The sequence below is a fragment of the Octopus sinensis genome, linkage group LG3 (genome assembly GCF_006345805.1).
Source record: "Octopus sinensis linkage group LG3, ASM634580v1, whole genome shotgun sequence".
Taxonomy (NCBI): Eukaryota; Metazoa; Mollusca; class Cephalopoda; order Octopoda; family Octopodidae; genus Octopus; species Octopus sinensis.
In genome coordinates this window covers 132184553-132191487 of record NC_042999.1, presented here as the reverse complement: position 1 = coordinate 132191487, position 6935 = coordinate 132184553, and the positions used below count along the sequence as shown (strand labels likewise).

Sequence of the window (6935 nt, the reverse complement as noted above, 5' to 3'; positions counted from 1 at the left end):
AAACCATGTCACATTTTAAGCTTGAGAAAAAGTCTTGCCTTGTTTTACTGTTCCGCTTACTACAGATTGTATTTGTAATGTGCAAGTCAGTTGGTTGATTTCTTTTTCTGAAAATCCTAGCTTATCCACATTGACAGTTAGGTATTTACTTACAAAACTAAGTGCTCCATTTATTGTTAATATAAATAATAATTCTATGCATGTATGTATGTGTGTGTGTGTGTGTCCCTTTCAACCGTTTGACAATCGGTGTTGTCTTGCTTACGTCTCCGTAATTAAACAGTTCGGTAAAAGAGACCGACAGAATACGAGCTATACATAAAAATTAGTACTCGGGTCTATTTGTTCGACTAAAACCTTCAAGATGGCGCCCTAGCATGGCCAGTTCAACGACTGAAGCAAATAAAAGATACGAAGTACTGACAGAATTGTGAAAGCAAGTTCTACATTATCTCATGCATCCAAAATGAACCGAATGTTATCGTAGACATATCTGTAAAAAAAATAAAGAAAAAATAAACACTGACACTTAAAACCCCATAATAAAAAAAAATCGTAACGCTGCGAACAGGATTCGAACCTGTGCGGGAATATCCCATTGGATTTCGAGTCCAACGCCTTAACCACTCGGCCATCGCAGCGAACTAACTTGTCAAATTTGAAATATAATAGTTAACGGTGATGTCTGGTTGGAAACTAGGTTAAGTGTACGATAAAATGAATAGCTGAATTTTTATTTTATAGTTCGTCCTGTACTCTGATACCTCACTACACAATTAGTACAGGTTTCCGAGATAATTTAGGTTGACTAACTCTATGAGAATCCGACAGACATCTCCAATTAGAATTTGGTAAGACTGTTATATCATAGTCTATATCATATGTTATATCATAGTCTTATATCATATTTTATACCATAGTCCATCATAGCCTATATAGCATATAACTTTGTATATATCATGCTGACAATGCGTATCTCAACGTTCCGCATTTAAACTTACACTCTTTTTTTCCTTTCTTATTGTTGTTTCAGTCATTAGACTGCGGCCATGCCGGGGCAACTGCATTGAAGAATGTTTTTAGTCGAATGAATCGACTCCACTACTTATTATTGTTTAGTAAAGTCTGGTATCGATTCTATTGTTCTCTTTTGCCAAACCGCTAATTTATGGACGAGTAAACACACCAACATCAGCTGTCAATCGGTGGTGGGGACAAACAAAAGCAGAAAAACACACGCACATATATATATATATATATTTATCGAAGTGTACAGTATTATATATTCAGCACGGCCGATCGTAACAATCGTACTAGACATTCAATAGAGTGTTAGGTAACAGTCCGATTATGTAACTCTGCGCGTGGAAGTTATGGAATGAAATATGGCGACTGTTTTCTATTGTGGTTGGTGTCCGAAACCGATTGCTAAGATCGGCTGTAATGGATATAAAATAATGTACACTTCAATTAATTTACTCACTCTATTGACAGATATACGAGCGTAATTTTTCCTGCCCTATGGATTCTTAGACGGTGTATATATATATATATATATATATATATATATATATATATAATATATATATATATATATATATATATATAATAGTTTTTCTGTAACAGCAGTTTTACATTTTCCAGATGCCTTAGCTAGGCCGAAATAATGTCTTCACCACTTGACCCTTCTAGCCTCTTCTACTTCACCAAAAGCTAGAATTTAGATGACAAGATCATCAACTAAATCTATTGTTCTCAATGATATGTCTATCCTTCTGGATAGTTATAAAAACAAGAACCCGCAAGCAAAAGACAAACAAAACGGTATTGTCTTGCGAAACATACCGTAACCAGATTAAGGAGTTAGTCAAGAGGGCACTCACCGGTATCGTGTTGAATAACCGGTGGTGGGTTGCCATCAAAAGAACCATTCGACTTGAGTCTATTAGATTTAGCAAATAGTTAAGTCAGGAGCAGGCTAGAGTAGAAGGGTCTCTAGTTAGAGATCGACGGACAGGAAGAGATGTATAAGGCCTTTCAGGAGAATTTCGCTGCGTTGTTCGGGAGGGGCGGGACGCTGGACCGTGGGGATGCCCTTCGAGATTTCCTGGCCGGTGGCCCGTGTCTTTCAGCAAGCGAGGTGGAGCGCTATGAAGGTCCGATCACAGCTGCGGAGGTCACATAGGTGCTGTCCCAGTGCCCCGGGGACAAATCGCCGGGATTGGATGGTCGTCCTTGGGAACTTTATAAGAGTATGCCAGACTTGTTCGGGAATATACTGGTCGGTGTATATCCGAACTGGCAGCAGAATGGCCAAGGTGTTAGCCAGGAAGGTGAAGCTTGTCGTGGTGGGAGAGGCGCAGAGATGTTCCATCCCAGGCAGGACAATACATGACAACCTTCACCTCATACGCTACACTATAGAGCGGGTGGGTAAAGTTTCTGGCAAAGGGGGGCACTGGTGAATTTGGACCAGTCTAAAGCATTCGATAGGGTTGACCATGGTTATATGGCGGTGGTACTCCGGGAGGTCGGATTGGGTTCGACTTTCCGTGGATGGATCAATGCTATGTATCGCAACATTGAGTCTATCGTCCGGGTGAACGGTTTCTTTTCGAAGCCGTTCGCGATCGAACGTTCAGTTCGCCATGGCTGTCCCCTGTCCCCACTTCTGTATATGTTGACTCTTGAGCCACTGCTGCGGAGGGTGGAGGTCACGCGGGGGGGGGCGTGATTTTTATTACGGTAGGATAGCGACGGCATATACGGATAATGTCGCCATCATCGTGTCTGATGAAGGGCAGCCACCAGGTGTAGAAGACGTCATCAAAAGATACGAAGCGGTGGCAGGAGCAAAACTTAACCGGGAAAAATCAGTCGGCTTGCAACTCGGCACTTAGAGGGGCGAGTCGAGGCCTCCCAATAGCGTCGTAGGACGTTGGACGGAGGGCCCGGTTAAACTGCTTGGAGTCTGATTTGGTCCAGACTTCCAGTTAGAGAAAAACTTGGGTGAAGTCACGAGCAAGGTGACGACCATAACCCAAACTTTGTCTGGGAGGTTGCTATCTTTGCTAGGGAGAGCGATTGCGCAGGTGTTTATAGTATCTGTGATAACCTACCGCCTAACCGTTGTGCCTTGCCCCGGTTTGTGGATGAACAAGTTGGAACGGATCCTTTTCCGCATTTTATGGGAGGGGAAACCACTACTTGTGAGGCGCTCCATCTGTTGCTAGAAACCGCTAAAAGGTGGGTTCGGGATGCCTTGGCTGATGATGCGTATGTACGCGCTGAAGCTGAGATACCTCTGGCTCTACCTGGATGGTGAACGGGTGTGGTCACCGCATGTCAAGTTTTTCCTGTCACATTTGACGTCTCTGCGGGACGTAGGAGCATGGATCACATGGAGACCGAAAATGAGTGTATGGCAGAGGGAGTGGATTCCTGCACTCCCTATGTTCTCCCGGGCGAGCAATACCGGCAGCGGGGTTACCACTGCGGATTTCTATAGCGGGTTGGTAGAGCATATGTCCGACGACCTCCTGGAGGAGACTCTATGCTTCGATGAAGAACAGCTTGTCAGCCTATTCGGAAGAATATTCGGGCCGGGGTATTTGGACAACTTCCAGAAATCGCTGGCCTGGTTGTGCTACCGATCGACATCGCCAGTTCGAGAGAGGTTGTCAAGGCATGGTGCCAGTATCCCGCCCACGTGTCCGAGGTGCGAGCAAGTCAGTGAAACTGTCACGCACGCCTTCGTGCATTGTGAGGGATTAAGGCAACTGATAACATATGTCGAACAAATGGTGTCGGATGCGAAAAGTGTACGGTTATCGACTGAGTCTCTCATTAAGATTGTGCCGCCTTCCTCTTTTAACAAGGAAAAGGAGGCGTCATTTTTCTGCGTAGTAGCCATATTGAAAGAAACAGTATGGATGACGCGTGGAAGAGGAATTGAGGCAGGTAACTTCATACCCGGGCGTGGATTGGTTGGTCTTTTTATCTACCACCTATCTAAAAAGATTAGCCTGGAGAAGAGGTGCCTGCTTCGAAATACGTTTGTGAAAAGATGGACGAATGTTGTAAAGAAGTTGACAGCGAATAGGGCCGTGCTGGTGCAGCCGGTCTAATCAGAAATGAAAAGTAATAAGTAGAAAAAGGAAAAGGAGAAAAAAAAAAGGAAAATAAAAAATACTGGCGGGTCGAACACGAACCCGAAATTATAATCACAGAAATTTTTATACGACTCTCGATTTCATTATACCATTCGATTTCATTTTTCCGATTTCATATTCCGAGTTCCATTAAGTCATAAATCCCAAACCTAAATGTTTTGTATTGTCTTGTATTGTCCCCTCTCTGTGTGTCCATTCATTGACAAATAAAGAAATAAGTTAGTCACTTGGTGACGATTCAACCAGTTATCACTTTGGTGACAACCCAGTTAGGGACAACGGAGTCTGGCTGACCGGCTCGAACAACTATGGTATCTCTCCAACGAAGCAGTTGTTTCGTCCCGCACTCTCTCACTAGCTCACAACATCACTCTATCTCTTTCTGTGGATTACTGCTAAGATAATGTGTACACAAAGTATACAAGAAAAATCTACGACATCTATATTTACGATTTTATCACCTGCCTGTCGAGGCAAGGTATTTTATTCAATATAACGGTAAATAAATATTTCTTTCAACACTTCAATCACTGTTCTTTCATCTTTACATAATGGCTATTAACGAAGAACCTATCCTTACACACTGATTACGACTCCAACATTCCATCCTACTGTGTTTCGACTACCGACTTTCTATATTATCGGTTACAAATCCAACTTCGACCGTCACAAAATCAACCTCCACCGCTACAAACATCAACTGTTACAGAGAGAGAGAGAGAGAGAGAGAGAGAGAGAGAGAGAGAGAGAGAGAGAGAGAGAGAGAGAGAGAGAGAGAGACAAAGAGAGAGAGAGAGAGAGAGAGAAGCAGACAGATATATGAGTGTATTTTTTCCTGACTTATGGATTCTTAGACGGTGTATACACACACACACACACACACACACACACACACAGAATAAGGAGGTTTAGTTCACTGGTAATCTAAACGAATAGGTACGCTGGGTATTTCTGCCAAAATACTGTCTGAATATTTATGCTGTGAAAACACTAATCATACTTTGCTATAATGCTGCCTGGATTTACCTTGGATTTTATCTAAGGACATACAGACTACAACCCGTACCCTCGGAAAAATGAACTGTGAACTTTATTTCCTAACTCTCCACTCTTCTAAATCGTTGATTATTATCTGAGAATTTCCCATATCTAGATCGCTTATCTGATTATTTCCATGATTAGACCCTTCATATTTTCTCTATTTGTCTCTGATGATAGAATACCTCATATTCAGGCATACTCGCCTATCACTTGGTATATCTCAGAAACAGCTGTAAGACCTCAACTAATTAAGAATAATAATGTATATGACTTGAGATGCGTGTTATGCCTCGGCGTTTGTTGTCCTCTTTGACACACACATGCATGTATATATATATATATATATATATTATATATATTAATATTATAGGGAATAATCCAAATTTACAGGGAAAAAAATCAGATTTAGGATTAAATCGTTTTATAGTAAAATATCTAAAATATTATCGAGACAAACCGCTATTTTGCAAAACAAACAAGGAAAGACTTATCATACATAAATTTTAATAAATAGTCAAAAAAACCGCCACTACAATCGTTTCTTGTCTTGATCGACAATCTTCAGGACTTCCAATAATTCAGTGTCAAATTATGAAGTACTTCATAATGACACTGAGTATGGAAGTCCACTGAAGATTGTCGATCAGACGAAACGATTGTTGTGGCGTTTTTTTGACTATTATTAAATTATGTATTGATTAAGTCTTTCTTGTTTGTTTTCCAAATATGGTTTTGTCCGATAATATTTTATATATATATATATATATATATATATATATATATATATATATATATATATATATATATATGATGGACTCTCCTGTCGAGGACGACATATGCGTGTTCAACTTTTGCTGAACGACCTGCCCAAATTATATATATATTATATATATATATATATATATATATACCTTCTCCTCAAATTACGATCGAGTTCTGTTCCGAATGACAGGTCGTAATTCGATCTGGTCGTATGTTGGATTTACATTTTTCAACACTATTTTCATTCAAAGGCAACTGATGCTTGAAAGCGACTGAGTGAAAAACAGTGACAGGCAGTGGATGCCTGGGTCTGAGGGAGGTATACGTTGTGAGTTCAAATTCCGCCGAGGTCGACTTTGCCTTTCATCCTTTCGGGGTCGATAAATTAAGTACCAGTTGCGCACTGGGGTCGATGTAATCGACTTAATACCTATGTCTGTCCTTGTTTTTCCCCTCTGTATTTAGCCCCTTGTGGGTAATAAAGAACTAGGTATACGTTCCCACATGCTGCGATAGCTATCTTTACGGCTTTAAGTGGCTTTAAGTGCGGATGGTCGTAATTCGCTGAGGTCGTAAGTCAAGGAGGTGTATGTACATATGTATACGTATGTGGGACTGAACCTGGAACCATGTGGTTGGGAAGCAAACTTCTTACCACACTGCCATGTCTGCATCTACTCTGTTTGAAAATTCTATTTTAATCTCTACACAAATTTTAAATTTTAAAGACTCCGCCGGTTACGACGACGAGGGTCCCAGCTGATACGATCAACGTAACAGCTTGCTCGTGAAATTAACGTGCAAATGGCTGAGCATTCCACAGACACGTGTACCCTTAACGTAGTTCTCGGGGATAATCAGCGTGACACAGAGAGTGACAAGGCTGACCCTTTGAAATACAAGTACAACTCATTTTTGCCAGCTGAGTGGACTGGAGCAACGTGAAATAAAGTGTCTTGC

The 6935-nt window shown here is 41.2% G+C and overlaps 1 non-coding gene across 1 annotated transcript; it reads right to left on the bottom strand.

Moving 5' to 3' along the window:
• Positions 1-559: 559 nt before the first annotated feature.
• Positions 560-641, bottom strand: Trnas-cga. Its single transcript has one exon. It is a non-coding gene; the product is annotated as a tRNA-Ser (tRNA).
• Between the last annotated feature and the right edge of the window lie 6294 nt (positions 642-6935).